Below are 27908 nucleotides of genomic sequence, written 5' to 3'. Positions count from 1 at the left end.
AAAAAGTTTAAAGACTCCCCAGGATATAGAACCTGTGTCTTCATAGATAGGACACTTCAACAAAGAGGAATGAAAATTCTTGCTTCATAACTCCATAGACTGAGCAAATGAAAAAATGGAAATGAATTCTTCTAGTCTCTGAATAAATCTAAAGATAGTTTCTGACTGAAAATTTATGGTAGCTTGTCTTATAACAGACAAGTTGGAGATACAGTTTGTTAAACTTGCCAGTGTTTTCTGAAAAATAAAGTTTGGGCAGTTTTAATTTTTCTCTTAGAACTGAAATCAGTAACTAACTGAAGGTACAGTTCATTGATGTGACTAGAAATTGAAATCTAGGTTCTTGAGTAACAGACCCTCAATCCATGCGGATTATATTACTTTTGAAGGGCCTTCACTCTCCAAAATGGGCTCAGATAAAGTATAAAAGTCATATATACATCTGGAAAAAGACTCTTCAGGGATCTGCTTTATTTGGTCACACACATGCCTGCAGTTAAAACCAATCAGATACCCATCCTTTCAACACTCTTAGAGAGGGCTTGACTCTGATTCTTTGGAGGCCCTTGAGAATTTGTCATAGACAATAATACCCACTGACAAAGCAGAGGGCAATGACAATTTGGTGAGAAGTACTCTCTCCCTTTTCCTAACTGGTTCCCTTTCCATGGCTCATTCACTGAACCAAGTTGGTTCTCATGAACTGAGAGTCGCCTTGATGTCACTGCTGCTTACCACGACTGGAGAAATCTGAACAAGGGCTTTCTTAATTAACTGAGGTATTCACATGATGTGACTGGAGTAGACTAGTGGTTCCTAGCCTCTGTTACCATCAAAGAACCCAACTGAAGGTTATTGATGGCAATAGAAATGCCACCTGGTGGCCTCAGAATAAGTGATAAAATAAGCTTCTCTTTATTGTCTTGATATTAGTTCGTGAAGAAACTTCAAGAAAACCATATCTTTCAGTCTTAGTCAACCCCCATCTCTGTGTTTTAAAATATTAGTTTGCACATCTTATGGTATTTGAAGATAAACTCATTTTAAAACTCAGATATTTGTACTGCTTACTGGGATTTTTTTTTTTTTATTCTATGAAAATCCCATATCTCTTTCATTGGCCTCTAAACTCCTGATTTTAATCCTGACAGGTTGCATCTTTACACCTCCTGGAACTCCACACATTTCAGATCTTCCCTGAAGTACAACTTCATAATTATAGTCTTTTTTTTTTTTTTAACGTTTTATTTATTTTTGAGACAGAGAGAGACAGAGCATGAACGGGGGAGGGGCAGAGAGAGAGGGAGACACAGAATCGGAAGCAGGCTCCAGGCTCCAAGCCATCAGCCCAGAGCCCGACGCGGGGCTCGAACTCACGGACCGCGAGATCATGACCTGAGCTGAAGTCGGCCACTCAACCGACTGAGCCACCCAGGCGCCCCCATAATTATAGTCTTATGCATGGCTGAAATGATACGTGAGGCCATGAGCCACCCACTTCTATCCTCTCAGTAAACATTTCTGAACTTGTTCTGTAAATTTGAGCACCGATTTTATTTTCTTAATTAATTTTATTATGTATTAAACTGATTTATGTTCCCACTGTATCAAATAAAAGCATTTACTGTATATGAAACATGCATTCAATATAAAAAAGTGAAAATACATTTAAAATGAGTAAGAAAACAAGAGCAGAGGGAAAATAAGGGGTAAGGTTAGAAAAGTATCTAAGGTGTATGCTCTCAAGTTCCAAATGCTTGTCAAGTTTGACTGGAGCCTTGCTTCATTCCCTGTGAGTCATATCACTTCCAGGTAGGCTACCAGTGATCAAATTTACTGCTAACCTCTGAAAACATTTCTGCTTTCCTTGTACTTTTTATGTGACCACATCTGTTCAGAGGCACTACGATTCAGAATTTCTTATTATTTTCACTTTTGCAAGGGAGACTGGTGTAGAGAACAGGTCCCATATTAATTTACTCATTCATTCATCTACTCATGAAAGTCACAAAATATAGTGACTTTTATGTGCCAGTTAATCAGGAGGGAGGCAGTTTTGCATAGAAGTTAGGCATAAGATCTTTGGGTTCAGACAGACCTGCATTCTAATACTGACCCCACTACTTTTTAGCTGGGTGACCTAGGAAAAAAAGAACGTGGTTCCTCTGGATGCTAGATTTTGGCTACATCAACTGAGAGTAATGCCTATTTTACATGGTTCTTAAATTGAGATTATGTATTTTAAATATCCAGCAAAGTATGGGACACATGGTTAGTGTTCAATTGTATCTATTCATGCTAGGCATTCTGGAAGAATTAAAAAAGCACAAGGATAGCCTTTGGCCTACTGCATTCACTCTACTGTATGTAAGTGTCCCAGTCACCCGTATGGCTGTTAATAAGAAGGGCTAGGAGTTTGAGCAGGGAAAGACCTCTTCAGATAGGGCCAGATCTAATCAAGCAAATCTTAAAAGACCTGGGCATTGAATCCGATTCTTTGAAGAAGTGATAGAACCTGGGATGGGCAGTCAGCATAGAGAGGAACCTGGATAGGAGCACAAGAGTATGAGCCAAGCAGTACAGCAGATGTGGGCAGGACAGTGGAGTTGATGAGGAAACTTATTTGTCTGGTGGAGTGACATGTTCAGCATGGAAGCGTGGCTAGAATTCCAGGTAAAGCTAAGACAGGGAGGAAGTACTGACAATTTTATTGAAAGACATTACCTCCATTGGAAACTGCAAATCCAAGAATCCTAACTGCATTTAACTACCCAGAATAACTAGCCAGTTGGAGCTCAAGTGCCTTCGCGGTAGCTTATTTCCATTTTTTTCCCCCATCACTATAGTAAAACTCTGTTATAGGACCTGCAAACTGGCCAGATGACCTGGGAAAGTCCCAGGTTTGCTCATCTTTTGAGGGGATTGGACAGTTTCCCTTCTGGCACTGATTTCTTGAAAACCTATAAAGCATTTCCCTATTGAAAATGAGAAAAAAGGTTAGATGCTCACTATTGCTGCTGCACCTCCACTTGGTTTTTGGACGTCTTTGGTTAAACTCCCAGATGTCTGCAAGGAAGTCTCTACACAGTGAGTCATATTTAAAAAAAAAAAAAAAAAAGAAAGAAAGAAAAGAAAAACAAAAGAAGAAAGAAAAGAAAAAAGAAAAAGAAAAAAAAATCTTTCTTCTTCTTCTTCCTTTCTTTTTTTTTTAAAGGAGTGGCCTAGGTGTTGATTGGACTGAAATTCCACAGAACTGAAAACAAAACCAACTCCTTCCCCCACGCCTAAAAACAAAAACCTCCCATATGCGTCTCCCCGTGAAGCCACTTTACTACTTCCTGATTTTAAACTCAACAGTTACATTTTTAAAGAGACATCACACTTTGGAATATAAACATGTGAAATCTAAATATGAAATACAATAAAGCAGCTTGAGCAAGGCCTTGCAATGTGAATTTTTTGTTTTTTGTTCCTTTAATTTCAGGTATTGAGGCACTTTTGACTTTTGAACTCTGTCTCTAGCTGTGCTGCTGTTCCTTGGTGGGTTTCGAGATGAGACCAGCAGCCTTCTCAGTGGCATACTTCATTCATTTTCAGAAGACACCCGTATTCTTCTCTGCTTTGCAGCATCCTTCCTCTGAGGGGCTCAGGATATTGAAGCCTCAGAAGAGCCCAACATGCAAGGATATATATAGTCTTTCTGCATTACCAATTTGAGATGGTGAAAGACAAAGAAATATTGCCTATTTTTCTCTCACACAGGAAACACCCTTTTGTGACTTACTCTCTGTGTGGACTGAGAAGAACCGTTTATTTGTATTTGAGAGACAGAGTGCAAGCTGCAGAGGGGCAGAGGGGCAGAGAGAGGGAGACACAGAATCTGAAGCAGGCTCCAGGCTCTGAGCTGTCAGTTCAGAGCCCAGTGCAGGGCTCGAACTCACAAACCATGAGATCATGACCTAAGCCGAAGTCGGAAGCTTAACACACTGAGCCACCCAGGTGCCCCCAGAAGAACCTATGATTATATTGTGTGTCTAGACCCTACCTAAGCTCCCAGTTCTAGGGATAACACAGAACTGCCCAGGGTGGTGAGCAGCTTGAAGCACAGGAGACCCAAGAAACATCCTACTCACTTTGGCTGCATTACGACAGCTCTTATTTCCTGGTTTTCTACTTTGTTATTTCCTCCTCTGACATACTGCTAATGATGTTCCTATGTTTATAACAATATCCTTAAAGTAGCTTTGTATAAAGAAGCTTTCTTACTTTTCATTAGAACACCCCAAGTAATCTACCTCCCTGGCTCTCCTGCCGCCTCTGATCTATTAAGTTCAATTACTGATCTCTAATTTTCCCTTCCGTGATCCTCCATGGTCCCGCTCCCATGCTTTACAACCCCTCTCAGTTTGTGATTTCTCCCTCCCATCATCACAAAAGCTCCTGAACTCATACTTCTTCCAGAAAACCTTAACTGGCTAAATTCAAGACTAGTCAAGATAACTTTCAACATAGACTTTCTACAAATGCATTTGGTCACTCTGATTTAAAGCAATCGAAATCATTATTTCATTACATTTTTAATCTGCATCTGGACCATCTTTGCTTCGTTGCCATCTGTCTGAGTTTATAACTTCATGGAGAGAGCAGGATGTGTCAAAGGCACTTTTAGACTGCTATGAAGCATACCGTGAAAACTTATGGCTCATCTCACAAATATTTATCGAGCACCCACTATGTGTCAGACACCGGACTGGGTTCTAGCATTATAGGAATGGACAACTCATATTCACCAAGTTGAAAGTCGTGGAAAGCGGTGGCGTTCTTTCAGTAGAAGGCAGAATATGCAATGACGATAAAACGTCAGAAACCAAAAACGAGGGGGATCAGGCAACAACCCTATTGGAAGATGTAGGTGGCCAGTGAAAGTTTCTCCAGGGCTTTTCGACTTGATGAAAGTCTGTGTTAAATTGAATGTCAAGCAGATTTGACCCAGGAAATAATGACCATTGAACAATATGCAGGGCATGATTGATCTCCACTTCCTGCATTGCTTAATAACCCCTTTAAAGTGTTATTGTAGTTGTCCTTGATTAGGGCAATTCATTTCCATTTTCTGAATTTAGGTCCAAAACTATGTATTTGTTTTCTTGTTTTGTTCTTGGTTTTGCTGTTGGTTTATCAGAACAACACCATAGAATGGTTCTTTTCTAAATTTCTTCTGCTAGTCAAGTAGCAGGATAACTCAGACAGGTTTCTTTTCCCCTTTTTTTCAAAGTAAGCATGCACATACAGACATCCACCTTCAGATTCTTTTTACTGGCACATCGAGGGGGGACTTGAGCGTCATTTAAGCCTGCAAAGTTGAGACCATAGCTCTGTGGCTTTGACTCTACTTCGCAGTGCTGAGTAGACTGCTGGGATTCCACAAATAAATAATAAAAATAATAATGATTTTTAAAGCATTTGGAAATGCTGAGTTGAAAGGTGTGGTGTAAGTGCACTGTTTTATTGTGAAAGTGATATCTCTCGCATTATCTGCTCCTAATGGAGGGCGGCAGTAATGGAGAGTGAGGCACTTATGCCTCTAGACCAGGGTCCCTGAAGGCGGGGTGGAGCTCCAGCCGGCACTGTGGTAACACTTACTGTACTCAGTAACTGCTTCCTTCTAATCTAGCAAGAAGGTATGAGAAGAGTGATGTTGCTGCTTGTTCCCCTAAAGCTTAGAAAGTCGTCTTGGCTTCGTATTGATGGAGAAAGTAACTGATAATCATACTGGAAAAATACCACAGATTTAAAAATACTAACTTTCAGTTTTGGTCTCAAATAAAAACACATTTGGCATGGGACATGTCAGCCACATGGATATGAAAATAGCTTTGGTCTCTGTTAGGCGCTGTATTATGTGCCCTTGACCCTCAAAATCATCTGTTGAAATCTTAACCCCCAGGACCTCAGAATGTGACTGACTCCATTTGGAGGTAAGGTCTTTGGTGATTAAGTTAAAATGAGACCGTTAGGATGGGCCCTTATCCAGTATGACTGAGGTCTTTATAAGAAGAAGAAATTGGGACAAAAAACACCAGGACTGTGTGCTCACAGAGGAAAGACCGTGTGAGGACACAGTGAGAAGACAGCCATCTGCAAACCAAGGAGAGAGGTCTCAGGAGAAACCAATCTGCTGACACTGTGCTCTTGGACTTTTAGACTCCAGAAGTGTGAGAAAATAAATTTCTGTTGTTTAAGTCACCCAGTCTGTGGGATTATGTTATAGCAACCCTAGCAAGCTAATATAGTCTGGGATCATCCAGATTTAGGGTTCACCCTGAGCCATACAGCACAATATAGAAAAAAAAAATTTTCATACAGTATAGTCGGAATGCTTTTCCAACCAAGTCCATAACTTTAATTATAAAAGGAGCATAACCTGCATTAAATTATGAATATGTTAACATATTGAATGGGGGACAAGAAAAATAAGCACCAGATTTAGGCTACATAGGCACTTGAAGGTAGAAGTAAAAAAATCTGGTTTCCTTGACCACATTGTCATAATATGCATATATAACAGTTTATTGAATCCAGGCTGCGTAGACAACCAGAAGAACTCTGGCTCCATACTGTCACAATGCATGCCCACAACAAAGACTCAGGGAGAACAGCCCCTTTCATTCGATCTCTCTAAGTATTACCAACACGAGAGCTGAAAACCTTACCTCTGTCTGAAGTATATCTATGTATCCATGCATAAGTTATTAACTGGGCTCCCTGGGATCTGCTGCTGAAAATATTAATATATTCAAATCTCATTCTAGCTACTGCAAAAAAACACTACATCAGATCAATGCGTTAATATCCTTCTTAGACAAAAAAATCTGGAATTGTTTTCTAAAGTTTCTTTCTTGTTCCTTGGACTCCTCTGAAACAAAGGTGATATATGGCCTAATGAGGTAAAGTGGCCATCAGGTGACAGCATGCAGGGTTGACTGTACCTATAAAACACTGTTTATTTGTCCTGGAAATACAGCAGTCTTTTGTGAGGATTATGGGCTGAGTCCTGTTCACAGCATCCAATGGCAGACATTTTTTTTAAATTATACTTTCTTAGACATTTTACCTGATGGAAATGAGGTAGAATGCCTTCTAATTGAAGATAACGTGACTTTTAATTTGTCAATCTCCTCATGCTCATGGGCGGTGCATTCTGGACACAAATACAGCTTTGAAGGAGTTGGAAAGCAAACCTATGCTAAGAACCAGCAAGGCAAGTGGGAGACCTGCAGAGTCAAGGTGGTGATGAGAGTGGCCATTCTTGTGACTTATCCCTTTAGATTGTCGCTCTACATTTCTGGGTCCCCAGTTAAGAGATATATATAATGACCAGCCCTGGCACCATGCAGCTTTGCCTCTTTGCTATTGGCTGCACGGAAGGCCTTTTATCAATGACAACAAACAAAGTAGGTGGTCTTTTACCTCTTCCTAGCTGCAGCAAAAAAAAAAAAAAAAAAAAAAAAAAAAAAAGTGACATAATTTTTCACAGCCTGAAATAATTGTGGAAGTACAGATACTGGTTAGGATCACTATGAATTATTAGTGGAAAAGTGGGTCTCAGAAGTACGTTACATGTGAAATATTTTTCGTCACTTGAACATGTGCCGTCCAGAGCTGGCCCTGTTCTAGCCGTCACAGGGAACAAACATTTCACATTCACAGATGCTCCCAATTTGGTGCGGTTTGGAGTGTAATTTAGATCAAACGTCTCCATGTAAATGAGTCAGGGTTTCTTAATTAGGTGCCTCTAAAGCAAAACCTTGGACCACATCAGTAGGTGTGGGTGTGGTGCCCACAATACTGGAATCTTTCCTATAGACAGGCTCTCAGTATCATTCAAATAGAGCTTTTTTTTTTTTTTTGGTTGTTTTTTTCAGGCAATAATAAATCTGCAGATGGCATAGACAGAAAGACGCTACTTCAGAAGAGCTGTCTAAAAACACTGCCTCTTTGGCAAATGCCTTAAAGTAGGTCATTCTGCTGTGATTTAGCTTTTTCTTTAGATTTGATTGCCAGCTTTTTGTTCCCATTACAAGTAGGGTGCATTCCAGTCCACAGACTTGTTCTTAATTTTTCCAACTGGTATTTGTTTACTAGGATTTGCAGATCTTCATATGAAAATGGCCAATATCCTGTCACAGTGCTAATCATGCACTTGACCACAAAACGAAATGGATCCGGGTGATAATCTGGCAATGCTGAAATATTAAATGCCTTAAACACCCAGTCTTCCCACAGCAAAACTGCGTTGATTTATATGGGTAGGTTTGTTGAAATAATTGTCCCATCTTTTATACATGTGAAAAGAAGAGGTGACAGGATGTAAATGGAAAACTTTTACAAGCCATAGAGCCATTTGTATAGATATTCAGGTTATCTGCTTTTATACTTGTCATTGTTTGTGTTTTTTATAGGGGGAAAAATCATTGGGTCCCATTTCCCTATCGAGGCTTTGGGATTTACATGCAGAACCCCCTGCAGCATTAATGAGTTACCTGCATAAATCCCCTGGCAATCGATGGGCACATAGACCTTGTTTTGTTATATTAATTATTCCTCACAGAACCTTGACACTGACATTAAATGAGGCCTTAAAAAATCTTGATGAAGGTCTTAAGGTATCTTTTACTGTTCAAATATTAGCATTGCAAAAACAATGTCTAAGGCATTATTCATTTTGTGGTACCGCAGGGAAGGAGGGATTAAAATAAGGGCACAGGGAGTGAACTTTCTGGTCTTAACTCTTTATTGCCTAGAGGCCACTTTTCCTAGGACTGAGTTATAATCCTCAAATTGTGATAATGACTAAAATAAATATTAAGATCACAATGAATAAAAAAGTACTGTGTCAATTTCCTCCAGATTGGTTTTGAATATGGTGTCTCCTCCACAGGCCAAGTTTTGTCTTGGCACGGTGGTGTTCCCAGGTGAATTCCAAAGTGTCATAAGCTGATTATTCTTTTTTAAAATTATAATTTATTGTCAAATTGGCTTACATACAACACCCAGTGCTCATCCCAACAGGTGCCCTCCTCAATGCCCATCACCCATTTTCCCCTCTCCCCCACCACCCCTCGTCCACCCTCAGTTTGTTCTCTGTATCTAAGGGTCTCTTATGGTTTGCCTCCCTCCCTCTCTGTAACTATTTTTTCCCCTTCCTTTCCCCATGGTCTTCTATTAAGTTTCTCAAGATCCACATATGAGTGAAAACATATGGTATCTGTCCTTCTCTGACTGACTTATTTCACTCAGCATAATACCCTCCAGTTCCATCCACATTGCTGCAAATGGCATGATTTCATTCTTTCTCATTGCCAAGTAGTGTTTCATTGTATATATAAACTACATCTTCTTTATCCGTTCATCAGTTGATGGACATTTAGGCTCTTTCCATATTGTTGAAAGTGCTGCTATAAACATTGGGGTACAAGTGCCCCTATGCATCAGCACTCCTGTATCCCTTGGGTCAATTCCTAGCAGTGCTATTGCTGGGTCATAGGGTAGATCTATTTTTAATTTTTTGAGGAACCTCCACACTGTTTTCCAGAGAGGCTGCACCAGTTTGCATTCCCACCTATAGTGCAAGAGGGTTCCCGTTTCTCCACATCCTTGCCAGCATCTGTACTTTCCTGATCTGTTCATTTTAGCCACTCTGACAGGTGTGAGGTAGATTATTCTGAATTATCTGCTTACTTTCTACTTTGCTTCCCTTTCATGGTTAGTGATTCTTGTTGCGTTTGAGCCTAAAGTGGTATGTTTCCTACCATATTCTCTCTTTAGGCTCTAAACTCTTTTGGGGAGTGCACCCACTTCCATGATTTGGAATCTTAACCCTAAAAAGTTGATTCCCAAATCTGCATCTCCTTTAATATCATAACTTCACTTACCCACCTGCTAAAATGATCTGTTAAATACCTCCTGTTGCACTAGCCTCTGCTAGTTACTCAGGGCACTACCAAGTCCAAGAAGAAATGATTCCTGCCTTCAAAGAATTAAAGTTACCCAAGGATGAGGAAAGGATTGACTACATAGAGCTGTCTATGCTTGGGGGAAGGGTGACTTCACGTCTTTGGTGCTGTATAGTTTATAGCTGGTTTATTTACAGGTAGCTCTGAATGAAGTCCTTTGAGGTATAGGTATCATTACCTCCTTCAACACAGAAGAGGAAACAGATGCTCTGAGAAGCTGTGTTATCCAAGTGACACTATTAAGGGAAGCATCATCAACTCAAGACCAAGACTTAGGTTTTCTGGTTCTGAATCCAGTGCTCTTTCCACTCTCTCTCTTGGATTTAGTGCAAGATAGATCAAGTGTCTGGGCTGGACACTCTGCTTGGATTTCCAAACCTGTTAAACTCTGAAATAGTTATAGGCTTGGCTTTCACTTTGTATTATCTCATTCAATTACACACACACACACACACACACACACACACACACAAAGTAGATAAAGTTAAGCATTATTCCCATGATGAAGATGACAAAACAATGGCAAAGTAGTGAAGTGACAGGCCTAAAGTTATTCAAGAAGTTCACACCCAAGCCGGGGCTGGAACTCAGTTCTTCATATTCTCTCAACCCATCAGAGGCAAATGCCTGAAACACTTCCCCCCACAAATAACTCTTTCCAATTAGACAGATAACTGGATAATTTAAATAGTTTTCCAATTTTCTTAGGATATATTCTCAGCATACCAATTATTATTTTTTTAATTTTTTAACATTTATTCATTGTTTTTGAGGACAGAGAGAGACAGAGCATGAGTAGGGGAGGGGCAGAGAGAGAGAGGGAGACAGAATCTGAAACAGGCTCCAGGCTTTGAGCTGTTATTACAGAGCTGGATGCGGGGCCCAAAATCAGGCTGCGGGGCTGCGAATCAGGACCTGAGCTGAAGTCAGATGCTTAACTGACTGAGCCACCCAGGCACCCCAGCATACTGATTCTTTTAAAGATTTTACTGGGTTTTTTTTGTTGATGTTTGTTTTAAGTAATCTGTACACCCTACCTGGGGCTTCAACTTACAACCCTGGCATCAAGAGTTGCGTGTTCTATTGACTCAGTCAGCCAGGCACCTCCTGATTCTTTTAAAACAGAAGTCAGTTCATGCCATTCCTGTTCCCAAGTCTACAACTGGCTCTCCCTTTCTTTTCACTTGGAGCAAAAGACCAGTGCCTCATAAGGGCCTTGTCAGTGATGTGGCTCCCTTCTCCTCCTTTCCCCTCCCTCCCTCGGTTCCTGAAGACACCAAATGTTAGGTGTCCTCTCTGCCTGGAAAGCTTTGACTCCAAGTATCTACTTCACTAACTCCCCACCTTTTCTCAAACATCACCTTCTCTCCAAGGGACCTTAATTATTACTGCAAACCCCCCTCACCGCTCTTGATCCTCCTCCTCTGCCCCATTTTCTTGAGTTCCTTAGCAGGCACCACTGTCTAATATATGTAGTATTTCCTTATTTATTATGCTTATTTGTTTTATTTATTTGTTTATATTATATGTATTGCATAAACTCCACGTGAGCAAAGGTGATTAAACTTAAATGCATAAGCTTACTGATGGATTGTCAGTTCCTAGAAGAGTGCCTAGCACCTAGGTGGTGCTCCACCAAAGTTGACCCAGTTGACTCATCTCCGTTCTCTTTAGTCTACTAATTGGACACCTTGGTATTGACTTCAATTCTTCCCAGTCATCCATCCATCATATCAAACCAATCAGCAAGAACTCTTGACTTCCTTGAAAGTCTGTCTAGGAATAACCCTCTTCCCACAGAGCTCCATAGCCAACATGGGGAATAATTGCTTTCTGGTCATGGCAAGATAACGGCTCAGTTTAACCCGCTTTGCTCCAGCCCCCTTCTTCAGCCCTTCCATCCCTAAATCATTTTCATATGACTGCTTGATAAATTGAGACACTTGAAACAAAAGTTCTTTACCTGCTCAATAACCTGCCTTGGTTCCCGGTAGAATCTGAGACATGAAATTCCAGCTTTTCTGCAGGCACCACTCATAACCTGGCTCCTCCCCGCACTTGGGTCTCCGCCTCCTTTGCTCCCTGTCACGGTTGGCACAGGCTGCTCACGGCCACATCCTGGCTTCCTTTGGCCTTTCTCAAGCCGGCCCATGGAACATTCTGGTATTTCCAAAATTCCACCTGTGCATTAAAGCCTAACTCAATGTCCACTTTTCACTGGAGACTTCTCAACTCTTGTAGTCTATTTCTGTCCGTACCTACTCCTTAACAGTTAATTCTTCTTTACTCTCTCTTAAGTGCTTTGTCCCCTGTTAGAACTTTACATTTCTTACTTTATACTTCTTTTATCTACCCAGATCTCCCCAGTGTGGTGTGGAGCACACAGTAGACACTCCATACATCCTGATGATTCTTTGATGGATACTTACATTCTTCTCCTTTTTGTATATGTACTTTACCCTGCTGGCTTTAGACAGTGGAGCATTTCAAATGATATATTTTGAATGATACCCTAAATTTATATATCTTTGGCAAGTAATAGCATTTTGCAGCTATACTGATGAGCTATATATTAGGATAAATGTATATTTAAACCCCAGCCTTATCTAGTTTACAGCATGTTTACAGCATGTCTAAATGTAGGAACTCATGCTCCTTTCACCAGGGATTAATTGGGTCTTGCTTTTTAAGTGTGTGTATGCGAGCGTGTGTGTGTGTGTTCCTTCCCATACATCTAAAGTGAATTCTATCATCAAGAAGTCACAAAATACGTAGATATCAGTATAAGAAGCACTTAGGAAATAACTAGATAAAGAATATAATCATTAATCCAACTAACAATTAAATCTTTAATGGTACATGCGGGTTTTAGCATGAAAGCCTCTGTAGCACGCAGCAATAAATTAAGTTTGCATAATATAAGCTTAAAAATGGCCCATTCTTTGATGTTCTGCAGCAACTCTGATTCTATTTTACAAAGCTTTGAAGGAAGATTATCACTCCCTTCACCGTCCATTGGTCAAGCTTTGAAGGTCTGCATTCTGCTATCTTGTCTTCTCTTAATTCATCTTGAAAGACAGTTTTGTTTCTTGGGAGGTCATCACAGGCTGCTGCTGGCCAGTGTGTCACTGCTACAGCACTAACCAGTGAGGGTAAAATCCCATTACTGTTCAGAGTAGGTGTCTCACTCATGAAACATGTTCAGGAACCGGACGCCGTCCCTCCTGCCGTCTCCCAAGAGCAAAAGACATTTTATGAGTAGATTTTAGGAGTGGATTGGATTCTTTACCATTTTGGACTCCCTATGTTTCTGTTCTTTAGTTCCTAGGACAAATGAAAGCCAACTTGATTATTCAGCATGTTAAACTCGTTTTAAAGTCCTCTTTCTCTTTGTCCAGCCTCTGCTTTCTTGGTTCAGGAAGAACTCTTCCCTCTTCCCTGTAAGAACTGCCTTCAGAAATTGTGGTCCCTAGAGACCAGCAGCATCTGGGAGCTTGTTCTCTATGCAGAATCTCAGGTCCTGTCTGAGAACCCCTGAATCAGAATCTACGTTTTTAACAAGATCTCCAGGTGACCTGATGTGTAAGCACATTCAAGTTTAAGAAATCCTGGCCTAGAACTTTCTGGAATGCTTAGGCCGTAGTAGTGCTGGCCGCTGAACTAGCAGGCTGAGAAGTCTTCACAACACCCACTGCCCACCACGTGACCCACCCAAATGTCCCTTCTCATTTGAAGCCCCCTCCACACTAGTACTCGTAAGCGTGTCTCCTGGGAAAGGTGCACCTGCGCCCACAGAGGGCACCCTTTTCCCCAGCCAATTAGTTGACACCATAAAGCACTTCTGATGGAGTCTGGGCTGTGAGAGGTGAGGCCTTTTGGATGGGATGCAGGATAACGGCCCTTACCACTTGTGGTCATTAGAGTTCCCGTGGTGCTTTTTGTGAGAGAAGGGATTGTTAACCTCAGTGTCCTGGCTGACTTCCAATCTGTGTAATTGCATGCAGCCTACCTAAGTCTGCACTGTAGTTTCAATTAGGTAAAGTATTGTTCACTTCTTGTACTAAACTGCTGTGTTGTGTGGCTACAGACTGCTAATTAGCTGGTGTTTTTCAGGTGGCTGCGTTCGTGATGAACAAAACGTCTCTCTGGCCATCTCCTCCCCGCCCCTGCTATCTCCTCCTCCCAGGGTCTCACACACAACTGCATGCCTGTTTTCTACTATATTACCATTTCTTGGATTGAGGTACTTTGGGATCAGAAATAACTAGGATGTGACAAGGAACATTTCTTTCATTTCCCTATGTAGCCACTTGCTTCTAGGCCTACCTAGCCTATTGTAGGGTGTTGGAGGGGAAACTCAGGCAGAGAATAGCAAGAATGTGATGAGGGGTGAATAAAATAGGCCTTCCTCTGCCAAGATGAAGGGTAAATTCCTGTCATTTCCAGGGAAGTATGAATGACTTTAAGAGCTTGGCACTCTAGGAATTGGTTATTTTCAGTGCGATATGACTAGAGAGTGAGGCCAGAGAGAACAGGGCATGCATTTTATTTCTCCTTTCTTGATGGTTAGAAAAATATAGTGGGACATGTAAACCACCCATAAAATACCTCACTATCTCTCTGGGGGATCTCCATCTCTAAATATGGCTCTGGGAGCATGAATGGAATCCCCTTCTGATGACTCGAAGGTCAGTACCAGGGAGGCACTTATGACCCTGGAATGGTAGCTGGAAGTGAAAAAGAAGTGGGAAAAGATGATGGAGCAGAAAGCCAAGAGGACAGAGTTGTGCTTTAATTGGAGAAGAGTTGTTTTTAAGAGAAGAAATTTTCTGGGATGTGAAACGATGGCAAAAAAAAAAAGTGTTCAAATGGGGAAAAAAATCAGATTAGGTAAAACATTACTTTGCATATCTTTTCACTATGTGAGAAAATTTGTTTTGATGTCCAAGCACAGAGACACAAATTAATTAGATAAAAATTCCTGTAGAGCAGAGGTAATTTCTTTTATCTTTTCTCATCCCAAACACTATGGGAAATAAAAGAATTAATTAATGAGTGAAATGAATGAATGAGTGAACAAAATGGATGAAAGGAAAATATTTATTAAGAGGTGTATGTTGATTGTCAGTTCATGGACAGCAGGGAAAAGTAAGCGTTTTTAGTGCCAAAGTGCCAGCACCTATGACTTGCCTACTGCTTGCTATGGCTCTGTCCCAAAGTATTCTACTTATCTCTTTGAAAATAAGACAGAAAAGGACAGAGGTCTCCTCAATCAATACACTCACAGTATCCCTGTAAAGAAAGGTTGGTTTGCAAATCTCCTAAGAAGAGGAGGGGCTGGCGTCAGAAAGTTGGGAGTGAGAGTCAGCTGAGGGGAGTGGACTTTGTGGAGCAGAAGTGAAACATCACAACTGAATAAGGTTCCCCTGCTCTTAGGGGCTGATTGTTATCCTGGTAAAATTGTGTTCATTTCCAGCTCAGCGTCTATCATGATAGTCACTCGATGTGTATTTGTGTTCTGCATAAATGAGAGGTTGATGGTAGGCAGCCAGTGCTCGAGGATGAAGAGAGTTCTCAGAGTGAGGAGGATGATGATGTAGGGAGAAAAGGCAGAAAAAAGAAAGGGGACAATGGAAGAGAAAATAGCCTGGTTAAGAAGAATGTGAATATGATACAGAAGAGAAGAAATTACTGGAAGTGAGACACAGTAATCTCTACACAAAGGGCAACATTTGGTATAAAGTTTCTGAATTCCACATGTATATTCAACTTCCTTTGTACACCTTAGCAAGTTAACCTGAGGAAAAATTACGGACCAAAAAATGTCATTGAGGCAGAGATAAAACAGACTTAAGAATTCTAATCTTAAATTTGAGCTATACTGTCATGTAGGTGATCTCAAAGGAGATTTTCCCAATGTCTTGATCCAAACAGCCCCTCAATTCATGTCCTTGTTCCCCAGACGCTCTCATTTCAGTTAAGCCCATGATTTCCGTTGTGAATCTCTTCAAAGTCAAGTGTGTGTCGGGTCTGTCACTGGCCACAGACCAATTGTTATTAATGGCTGAGATTTCTTCCTGTCCACAGTTAAGTCCACTCTTCTCTCAGCCCAGACAATACAGTCTCGAGATCAGAAATCTCATATATAATCTGCACTTTTTCTTGCATGAGGAAAAAAAAAACCCTAAGAACATGGGAACGTACAGCTATCCCGTGTTAACTATTCCTGGATGTCACCCTGCAGCTCTAATTTCTGCTTTCTCCTCTGCATTCTGGGTACTGCTGCCGGACTTGTCAGCACCTTGTCACGGCTTCCTTGTGCGTGGGCTACCATCGGACTCTGTGTTCTCAACAATTATCCATAAAAAACCCTACAGAATTCTTCACAAGTAAAAAATATATATATACATATTAACAGGTAAAAAAAAACGAACCTACTTTAAAAAATTTAGTATCCGGAAGCAGGTGCTGTTTGTAAATGCTGCTGTGTTGCCTCATCTTTTCCAGTCCTGTGTTGCTCTTTTGTTCGTGGTGTGGCAAGGATGTGGGAGCCAATATGATTTAACTAAATAATACACAAATGTCAAGAACACTTTCATGTCTTGTGTACAGACCAGAATAAATTACTCCGATGGAATGTTTGCTTTTCTTTTCAGGGAACAACCCCACAGTTTACAAGGAGCTATGCTGACAAGAAATGGCTAAGAAATATTATTTAAAGTAACCTATTTTAATGTAGGACTAAGTGTCTGAGGATTTCATTCTGGTTCAAAAGACAGAGGCCAGCAAAGGAAGTTGACAGGCAGACAGCAACGAGAAAACAATCTTGTCCGAGAATTCTTTTTTTTTTTTTAATTTTTTTTAACGTTTATTCATTATTTTCGAGAGACAGAAAGAGACAGAGTGCAAGCAGGGGAGGGGCAGAGAAAAAGGAAGACACAGAATCCAAAGCAGCCTCCAGGCTCTGAGTGTCAGCACAGAGCCCAATGCGGGTCTCGAACCCACGAGACATGAGATCATGACCTGAGCTGAAGTCGGATGCTTAACCGACTGAGCCACCCAGGGGCTCCTCTTGTCCTAGAATTCTTACGGGCAGTGGGGAGAAAAATAAGTCCAGTCAGAAATGAAAATGAGGAAACTAGTTCTCAGAATTAAAGGTGAACTGAAAGGAATTGGCAGCTGCCTGGACATGCCAGCCAGAGAGGCCATGGTATCTGCTACACGTGACAGACCGAGAGACAACTGCAAAGCTCCCCAAACAACTCGCCTGAAGGCCTTGCCAGGAAGCCAGATGCTGCTTCTGGAAGAATATCTTCCGTGGTTGGGCATCTGGGTTCAGTGCTTTCCATTTAAAGAGGAGAAAGAAGGTGGTAAAAGGCAGAACCATCACTGCCTTTTAAAAAAACGTGCTTTTCTCTAAGTGTGCATATACACACACACGCGCACACACACACACAGCATTAATGAATGTGGAATTGAAGCTTGTTTTTAGAAAGAATCCCAGAAATAAAACTTTCCCTGGTGCTTTTTGGGTGGAAAGCAATGTGTTAGAGGGAGGGAGGAGGGAGAAAAGGAGGAGGGAGGGAGGAAGGGAGAGAGATTGAGGGGGAGAGAGAGAGAGAGAGAGAGAGAGAGAGAGAGAACAGATACCTAGAAAACCCCCTATATAAATATGTCAATTTACTAATTAGTTAGGTAATTTTATTTAAAGAGCTGGGATTATAGCTGGTGTTCAATTAAAAAGGGGGGGGATTCAAGTGATAGGCCTGTGGCTCTATCATAGTTGGCTGGTCTTTCTCACTTTTTGTTTTACCGTTCCTTCTTCCCTGGAAACATAATCGAGTATTGGTATTGGCAAGAAGGCAGAGTGTGGTCTAGTGGACTGGAAATCAGGTGACTTGAGGTCTGGTTGATTTTTTCCCCCTTCTACTTTGAAGTTTGCTATGTCTCTGCTCCATTAAACAGGGGAATCAAATTTTTACATACTTAATAACAGAAGACAAGCTTTTGTAATCAAGATAATTTTTGTTTGTTTCACCTAATGCTAAATAATTCAAAGTGGTTAGGAAGTAAGTACTGAATCTAGAACCAACGATGGACCGGATGATTGTGTTGATAGGCAATAGGAATGATAGCCTTTAGTTTAGCAGTGGGAATAATGACAGAAGATGTGAAACGAAGTTTTTCTATTCCAAGATCTGTTACAAATACCAGACAATTAAGAAATCAGAAACCCTGGCATCTCACCCTGGAGTGCAGTGATTGATCTAACAGGCTCCAGTACTGACGGGTGGTCACAGAGTCCCTGACCAAGGCTCCCTCAGTAGGGGAAGCCTCTTTTACTACTCATTCATTGTACTCAGGGCCTCTTAACATGAAACCTTAATATTAATATTGCTTCTTTTGCAATTAGAGCTGCTTTTCTCTTCATGATGATGAAAAGATAAATATCAGGTGAGGAGACAGAAACTTGAGAGGAACCGCTTGCTAACCAATCCCCTCAAAATGGAATATTCTCTGGTTGTAGTCTGAACTACATATCAAAGTTCCAAGATTCCACTTGATCCTAACTGGAACCATTACTAGCTATTCGATTATTATTTTCTCACTCAATGAAGTCATGTGATTCCATCTGTTCAACGAAAATGACTGAGTATCTATGATATGTGGGACTCTGTACTAAGCTTTGGGGATATAACAGGAATCAAAGTGACACAAATTCCTGGAAACTATGAGCCAACGGCAGAGTTCAGTTCTTTACAATTTCCATCTTCATCGATATTTTCAGGACCTGATTATGCTATAGAATAACATAGTTTTTTCCTGCTAGGTTATTACATGTACTCCGATGATTTCTCAGGAACCAGAAAATAAGGATTAGAACAATAGCTAGTCATTACCAGAAATTCTGCCTAATGTTCTGTTACCACGGGAATTTACTAGGCTTCCTATGGAGGAGTAACAATTGGAGACACAAAATATAATACCTCTGTGCTTGCCAAGTTTTCTATCACCAGGCATGCCATTCTCAGATCCTTTTCCCAGTGTCTGCCTCTGACCACTCTTTCAATGTTAGACACCGCTGGGAATCTGTCCTCAGCTCCCTTTTGGCTCCAGACTGTCCTTTGCCAGTATTCGTGACCATACCCCCATTGCCGCCTTTAAAATGATGACTCCCAAATTCGTATCTAGATCCCAATCACCTTTCCTGCATTCCCAGCAGATGTTGCTTATCCTTGAATGGAATTCACTAATGAAGTATAAAGAATGACCAATCATATCACAGCCCCCAATTTTCAACTTCTTTCATGCCTCTAATTTTAGTCTTTTCCTTTAGTGAGTTGAGGGTATCACCCCTCAGCTAGTTCAAAACCTGGGTGCCATCCTGAAATCCTTCTTCCTTACCTCTTGCATACATTTGGTGAGTATGTCCTATTGAATCGACCCTCTCTGTGCCTCTTGTATCCACCCCTGTTACCTGTCCCCTCCCCCAGCATCTCTTTAGTTTGGGGTCTCTATCTTTGACCCTCGCCCCAGGCTCTTAACTGGTTTCACTATCTCCAGTTTGCCCTCCTACAGGCTATCTTAAAGACTGTGATCTTTATAAATAGAAATTGCATGACCTTATCTCCCTGCTTCTGACCCTTCCACGATTTACCTCATGTCTACAAAATGAATTTCGAATTTCGTAAGAAAGCCTGTGAAATGTTCTTCGCAACTTAGCTCTAGTTCACTACATCTTGGGCTTATGTTCTGCTACTTCTTTTATGCTTCCTAATCCTCCAATCACGTCAGAGGATTCACTATTTCTTCGCCATATCATAGGTCTCCAACACCACACGTCTTTGTCCACAGTTCTCTGTGCTTGTGGTAGGCCTGCTGGCTGCCAAACTGACATCTTTAAGATAGCCTGTGCTATCTCCTGTGGGAGGCATTCTTTGGTGTCTCTAGGCTAAGTTCCAGCTTCTGGTTGGTGCTCTCACAGTGTCTTGCAGTATTGCACCATATTTATTGCAATTGTTTACCAATTTATCTACCCCAGGAGACTACAGGACAAGTGAGGGTAGGAGTCCTATGTATTCCCCTAGTATTGAGTTTAGGGGGTCAGCAAACTTTCTCTGTGAAGGGTCAAAGTGTAAATGTTTTTGGCTTTGTGCAACTTGTCACAACTATTAACTCTTGCCACTGTAGCACGAAAGCAGCCTTTGACAATACACAAACATATAGGTGTGTGTATGTTCCAATAAAACTTTTTGACAAAAACAGGCAACAGGCTGTATGTAGCTTGGGGGTGGGCCATACTTTGCCAACCTGTGATCCAGTCCAGTGCCCAGAATACAGAGGGCACTCATTTAAGACATAAAGGAATATACAGGATTTCACAGTTGATAAACATTTTAATAAGTGTGAACTTATTTGACCTATTTCACATATGACCAAAAGGGAGGGTTAGAGATATTAAAAGATTTTCTTTAATGTTGTACAGCTTCTAAGGGATGAGGTTGGGACTTGAGCCTATGTCTTCTGATTCCAAATCCCTGGTTCTTTCCATTAGTTAAAAGGCCAAGATTCATAGTGGAGAAGGATGGGGCAACTTACAAAATTTACCTCTTATGAGAAAATACCCCCATGGGGTGGACCACCACTGACAACAGGGAAGACAGTGGTAGATGGACAGTAGTCATTTTACGTTTTGTTTTGTTTCCTATTATTCAATGAGTAATGTCACCATTCAAATGTTAAAATAAAAGATCTAAAGTAATAATTTCCCTCCTGTCTTAAAAACCTTATCTCCCAAAGCCTTCCTCCAAAACAAGGATCCACCACTGGAAGGATCACTGAACCTTAGTCCCCAGCACACAAACCTTATAAATCCTGTGCCAAGATGTCTCCTAAGTAGATGACATTTTAATGATTACTACAGGGAGTTGGGAACTATTGCTTCATCCTCACGATCAGAGTAATTAATTTTCTTAACTACCAGGCCAAATTCTGCCACAGGAGTCCAGTTGAGAAATTTCGGGCCCATAGGAAGTACATTAGCTCTTCAAAGTGATTAGGGTGCCATTTCAAATACACAAGCAAAGGAGCTATTAGGCTTCTGGCTTATTTCAAACGACTTGCAGCCCTTGTCCCTCAGGAAAACGAAAAAAAAAAAAAGGGGGGGGGAAGAAAAAAGAGAGAAAAAAGAAAATAACAATTTGTACAGGTTCCTCATTTTCCAGTAAAAATACCCATGGCCTGCAAGTCATTGGCTATCAGGTATTATGGTTGGGTGAGCAACCAAAGTGTACAGAAAAAGGGGGGAGTGCCAGAGACAGCACAGAAAAACATAGCCTGATCCAAAGCACACCAGAGCTGAGCACTCAGAGGCCTGACGGGAGGCAGAGAGCTTCACCAGCCATTGCTCTTAAAGACCAGAGAGAAGGGCAAGAGATCATGGGCTTTCAAGTTCATTCTTTAGGCAAGTCTCATTGTTTCTCCCAAAATATCAGAAATGCTCACAATGCCATTTTAAAGTCACGGTGGATGAATTATTTCCTTACCATTGTATCCTCATACAACTCTTGTATTTCTAGGCCATCATCATTTGAGTTGCCTCTGACATGCTTTTGTAGAATATTTTATTTAACACCCATGAAGACCACAGAGAAGCTTTAAATATCAGTTTACTCTCAGAAAATAGCCACAGCTCAACAGTTTCGCCTTTCAATGAGGCATTCAACTGGCATGCTTCCATGAGATTTGTCTATTCAGCCATATCATTCCTTCACCTTGGAATTCTATGAACAGCTGGGCGATTTTCTTAGAGTCAGTGCAAAAGGGAAGATTTTTTAGTTTTCTTTTCAACCTATTTTACAAAGTGCAAGTCTCCTATAAAAATGTTTACTTGCATCTAAAGCCTGCAGCAAATATACTCTTCCAAAGCTATTTTTGAAACTCAGTGAATGACATGATTTCATTAGTCATCTCTAAAAGCCACCCATTTCTAAGATATTTAGAGTTTCTCTGAACAATGTATACTACAGGGGAATTAAGTGTTTTATCATATGTTCCCCCACTTAAAAATTTGAGATTGTTTTGGCTTCCAAAATTCATGCCACAAAGCTAATCTGGCTGGCTAGTTCAATTTAGCTTGGTAGGTAGACATACTTATGTATTTATTTTCTCTAAGCGTCATGTATTATTTTTATCCTGGAAATAAAAACAAGGTGGGAAAAGACTTCAGTAATAGCTAGAACACCTTACTCGTAGTAATGGCAACAGGAATTCCAGAACTTCAAAAGATCAGTGCTACATATCAGGTAGATATGTAGTTGGTAGGATTCTAGGAATGTTTACTTACACAGGGTGTTTGAGGCACAGGATAAGGCCCTACCAGCTTCAAAATATCTCGCTTACCAGCACCCATAAAGCCAGTGTGGTGTTCTGTCTGGCAGAAAATTCTCACTGTGGGAATCATTCTGTTAAGTAAGATTACAAGGCAAGAGATCCATCTTGAGGAAACTGCTGTAACAGGGGCGGCTCTGGACAAGAAGCATGGGAAAAACTGTCTATCTCCAGCCTCATCATACCTGCCTCAGAGTCAAGGTAGAGTAGATGATCTTAGCAAGTGCCCACTTTGACGTGTTCCTAAGAACACGGAGCAAGACGCAGATGAGGTTGATGGAAAGTCACGGACAGAGTAGAGTTTGGCCGAACAGTTCACAAGGGACTGGCGGGTCGGGTATCATATGGTTTGTCAAACAGGTAAAATCAGCCTCAGTGGGACTAGGGGAAAGTGGCTGAGTCAGACCAGGGAGGCATGTAGGTTCTGGAAAAAGATTTTGTGTTGAGATAAAGAATTTTCTGAAAGCCAGGAAATTTGGCAACCCAGCTTCTGCAGTTCTTCCTATATTTATTTCATTAAAAATTATCTTCTATTTCTCTCACTATAAAGATAATATGTATATTTATGTATAATATTTGTCTAGAATAATAAGTTAAAAATGATAGGTACATAATAAGTGATAGCTACTGCATGAAACTCTTTTTTGTTTTTTATTTATTTATTTTTGAGAGAGAGAGAGAGACAGAATCCGAGCAGGGGAGGGACAGAGAAAGGCGGGGCAGACACAGAATCCGAAGCAGGCTCCAGGCTCTGAGCTGTCAGCACAGAGCCCGATGTGGGGCTCAAACTCACAAATCGTGAGATCATGACCTGAGCCAAAGTCGGACACTTAACTGACTGAGCCACCCTGGTTCCCTACTTCACCTGTTTTCTTAACCTCAGTGTCGCCTTCTATACCATTGTTAGGAGAGAAAAAGCAACACATGGCCAAAAAAAAACTCCCGTAATTTAATGACTCTAAGAATGAAATATTAACATTTCAACAAAAATTTTTGCAGTCTTTTCCAGATGCACACATTTTCCATATATTTATGGTTACACCCTCTTTGAGTATATAAGATATTGTATCCCTGATTTAACATAACAGATCTCCAAATAAAAAAAAATCAATCAGTCATGAACTACATTTTACTAAGCTGATATGATGTGTCATGTTCTATATACCTTCCCCTATCACTGAACACTTAGGGTGCTTCCAAGTTTCTACCAGCGCAAATACGACTATAAACAATTTTGCCTGCATAAACTGCCTCCCCCATTACTTAATATGACTGGCTGAAAAGACATGAAGAATTGAAAGATTTGCATTCTGGAAATATATTACATATACGACTTTCCAATCATGCTGGTTGGTACATCCTAACTGGCAGCATACAAAGGGCTTGATCTAATATACACCCAACAAAATGGGATTCATCCTGTTTAATTAGTTTCCAATGATCTCATCTTCCTCTTTCCCTACCTTTGCAAAATAGAGAAAAGTTTGTTTCCTTCTAACCAGTGTCTCCTTTTGCCTTTTATTATTATTATTATTACTGTCACAATCACCCGGCGTTGAAACCTCAGACTTATCTCCATGGCTGACTGGATATGGGGATAAAGAAATGACAGAAATAAAAATTGTGTGGGATTTTGCTTTGAAAAGTCTCAAGGTTTAAGCCATTTCTTTCCATTTGATGTTCATCACTCTAATCCAAACACAACTCTCAGGTGGCCTCCTGGGTCTTTTCTCCTTCGATCTTGTTTGCCTTACACTCTGTTGTCTGACTACTTTCACAAATATTGAGCACATCATGCAATTGTCCCATAGATAAAGTTTCAGTGGTTCTCTATGGCTTATATAGCTCCTTTGCCTGGTTCTACTACCCATCAGCAACCAAACCTTATCTTTGTAGGTCCTCCTTCCTCATTAACTTCATCTTCACTTTGCCTCCCTGCCTTTCCAAAGAAGCAGGCTAAAGGAAAATGCATTTGACACATATTTTATAGAGATAGAACTTGCCATTTATGTGATGATTCAGAAGGTACTACAGGACCTTACGGTACTTATTACTGTAATGTCAATTTGTGAAAGTGGCTATTAATAAAGGTTTCTGGTTGATGGCATTTTGAGATGATAGCTTATTCTGAATTTCTGGTCTTATGTTATCACAGCAGAAGCATAGAACTTGACCTTGAGTTTGATCAAGAATGAGGACTCTGGACTCTGAGACTATTCAGCCTACACAGCTGTTGTGTAATCTTCTGCCTAATGCATTCACAACCCTTTAAAACTTCTGGCTTTTGAGGACAGGACTGGGACCAACCCTGTAGTCCAGTTGTGCCGTATTAAGCTTTCTCAGTTTGTAGTTTCTCTTTCAAGGGAATGTTTAATTCAGTGCGGTGCAAAATTGGAGTTCTATTCTGTTGGCTATAGAGTACGTAGGTCAAGTGGAATTTTTGGCACTTCATTACATTCCCTGACCCTCACTAAACAAACTTCAAAATATATATATTTGCAACAATTTGAAATAAACACTACACACAAGTGTTGATGGTAGATTTTCTGAAGAACTACCAAATGCATCAAGGCTAAGGAAAACATTCTAATGATTCTTTCAAACATGAATATTTTTAAATTCCTGTTAAACAATCTTCCTATTTAGTCTTCTCCGTCTTTGATGACATGCCACAATTGGCTGTTTATCAAAAACTTAGCAAAAAATGATTAATAAGATATAATCATGTGCACACACTTGTGCATAATTAAACCCAGTTTTAAAATCAGTGCAGGGTGGAATATGGTCACACCATTCAAGAAAGGTTGGCAACCTAGCAAATAACGCTTTTCTTTCTGTTTATAATAAAAAAATCATATGTGAATGCTGCGAAGGTGATACAATAATATGATCTTAAATCTTAGTTTAAAACATCTATTTCTATCTCTGCTGAACTGAGTGAAAGTTCTAACAGAATTGGGAAATTAATTTAGGTATAAGAAACATGATCAGGCATTAATTGTTATTCCTGGGATAGTGTGGCATAAAGGTGGAGGATTCTCATCCTTCTGAGATTTTTAATTGGAAGGATTTTCATCTGTTTTGTTTTTTTCAAAGGAGGATTTAGCTAACTCTACATTTCTTCATTTTATAGCTGTTCGTTCAGTTGGGGAAAAAAGGAATAATTGAGACTGAGTAATGGATATTTCTCAAGATCTCCAAGACTAGGTATTACATAGCAGTATGGGTATGATTTATGACTTTGTCCAGTTAAAGTTACTGGGATAAGCACTCCAGTATTTACTTGTAACCTGAAACCCTTTTCATGGTGTGCCTGGATCCTACGGGAAAAGAATTTACATTTGAGGAATGCTTACCTTGTGCCAGGCATTTTATATGCATTATCTTATTTAATTCTCATAACCACAAGGTATGGCCAATATTATTTAATCTGATTTTATGTGCGTGAGATCATAAGAGGAGTAAGGTATAAAATGAGGATTTGACTCTCTCGCTTTTTCTATTTCCTTAAAATCCAAGATCCTTTCACTAAACCGCATGGGTTTCCCATTGGAGCCATTATGTGGAGGTGATAAGAGAGGACATTCTGGCAATAAGGGAAAGTCTGAACTTTGACACAAGTTCTCCTCTGGGGTAAAATAGAAAAGAAACTAATATGATGAGTTAGATTAAAGCATGTTCCCTAATGCAGTAACTGATTAAGCAAGTTATGGACTATCCACACTATGGAATACTATGTCAATGTCATCATTAGAGAGAATCACATAAGTCTGTTTAATGAAATGGAAGACTGTCCATGAGTTGCAAAATATTGCATAACAATATGTGCAAAATGATTAACTTTAACACAATAACAACCATATACACATATGTTTGCACGTGCTTAAACACAGGTCTGGAAGCATATATACAAAAATGTTGGTTACTTCTGCTCAGCAGGCTAAGAGTAACCAGTAGGCAAATTTTACCTCTTAATCTCTATGCACCACTGTTGCTTAAATTTTGTGTGTGTGCAATTATATGTATTAAATTTACAAGTAAAAAGCATGTAATGGATTGGTTGAATAATCTGTAGGAATGACTCAACCCAAGGAATGGATGATTAAGGAGATTTAATCTCACAAAAGAAAACAGTACAATCTATTTGACACTCTATCCGGCTTCAACATTACTATACGTATATGGCAAAAGGTAAAACCTCATCACTTGTATTGCACTCTGTCTTATCTGAAGAAGGTGTTAAAAGAGAGCAAATAAGTACCAGTCATATCAAACTTAACATGTCCAAAATGGAGCTTTCTAGTTTGCTCTTCTTATTCAACCCATCTGTGTAGTATTACCATTTCTTCATGTGCCTAAGCCCAAATCCTAGGAGGCACACTTGCTTTCTCCTTTCTTTTTCCAGCTGTATTCTGACCAGCAGCAGATCCAACCTGACCTATCACCAATATATCTCTTTAAGGACTCCACATAAGCCATCATTACCTCTTGCCTGGACTCCATGGTTGCCTCCGTACAGGTCTCCTTGCTTCCATTTTACAAATCCATTCTCCACATGGCAGCCAGAGTGATCTTTTATATTCCCTCAATTTAGCACTCCTTATGTATTTTTATTGTATTTATTTATTTTATTATTATTAATTTTTTAGAGAGAGAGGTGAAAGACAGAGAGAGAGAGAGAGAGAGAGCATGAGCTGGGGGGAGGGGCAGAGGGAGAGAGAGAATCCTAAGCAGACTCCACGCTCAGCACGAAGCCCAACATGGGGCTTGATCACATGACCCTGGAATCATGATCTGATCTGAAATCAAGAGTTGGATGCTCAACAGGCCGAGCCACACAGATGCCCCAGTTTTTCATTGCATTTAGAATACAATCCAAATCTCTCACTGAGGCCCACAAGAACCTATGTGATCTGATACCAGTTGATCTAATGGCTAGGACCTTAACTCCTACCACCATCCTTCTAGTTCATTAAGCTCTAACTATTCTGGCTTGCTTTCTGCTTTTCAAATACATCAAGCTCTGTGGGTCGCTGGGTATTTACACTTGCTTTTTTTTTTTTTTTTTGCCTTCAATACTCTTCTCTTAACTTTTTACATGGATGGCACCTTGCCAATATGAATCAATGTTTTACAAATGAGGAAACTGAATTTCAGACAGTGTAAGTAACTTATTCGTGGTCATAGCACTTGCTACATGATGAAGCTTTGTTTTGTACTCAGTTCTGAATTATTTCATGCTCTTCCCATTACACTAGATAATGAAGACAGTCCATCCTATGGCTGTGGTTAAGGTTATGACAATAGATGAGCAAGTATCTACTTGCTGAAAAGACCAGGAAAAATAAATTATTTTAAAAGTTCCTTTTATAGGTTCTCCTTCCTACCTTTAGCACATTCTCCAACTTCTTCAGGAAGACTTACACTGGCTAAGGGGAAAATTTGAGATAGATACATTTGGAAAATCTTGTCTGAGAGATGTGAAATTCAATACTGCTATAT

The 27908-nt window shown here is 40.3% G+C and overlaps 1 protein-coding gene across 2 annotated transcripts in view; it reads right to left on the bottom strand.

Annotated features, from left to right (window-relative positions):
• Positions 1–27908, bottom strand: part of ARHGAP15 (Rho GTPase activating protein 15) — a 609505-nt gene that overhangs the window by 34198 nt on the left and 547399 nt on the right. The gene's annotated exons all lie outside the window — the stretch shown is intronic.

This window comes from Panthera leo, chromosome C1, assembly GCF_018350215.1.
Source record: "Panthera leo isolate Ple1 chromosome C1, P.leo_Ple1_pat1.1, whole genome shotgun sequence".
Classification (NCBI taxonomy): Eukaryota; Metazoa; Chordata; class Mammalia; order Carnivora; family Felidae; genus Panthera; species Panthera leo.
The sequence above is the reverse complement of the archived record's forward strand: the minus strand, read 5'-3'. Positions and strand labels throughout refer to the sequence as shown.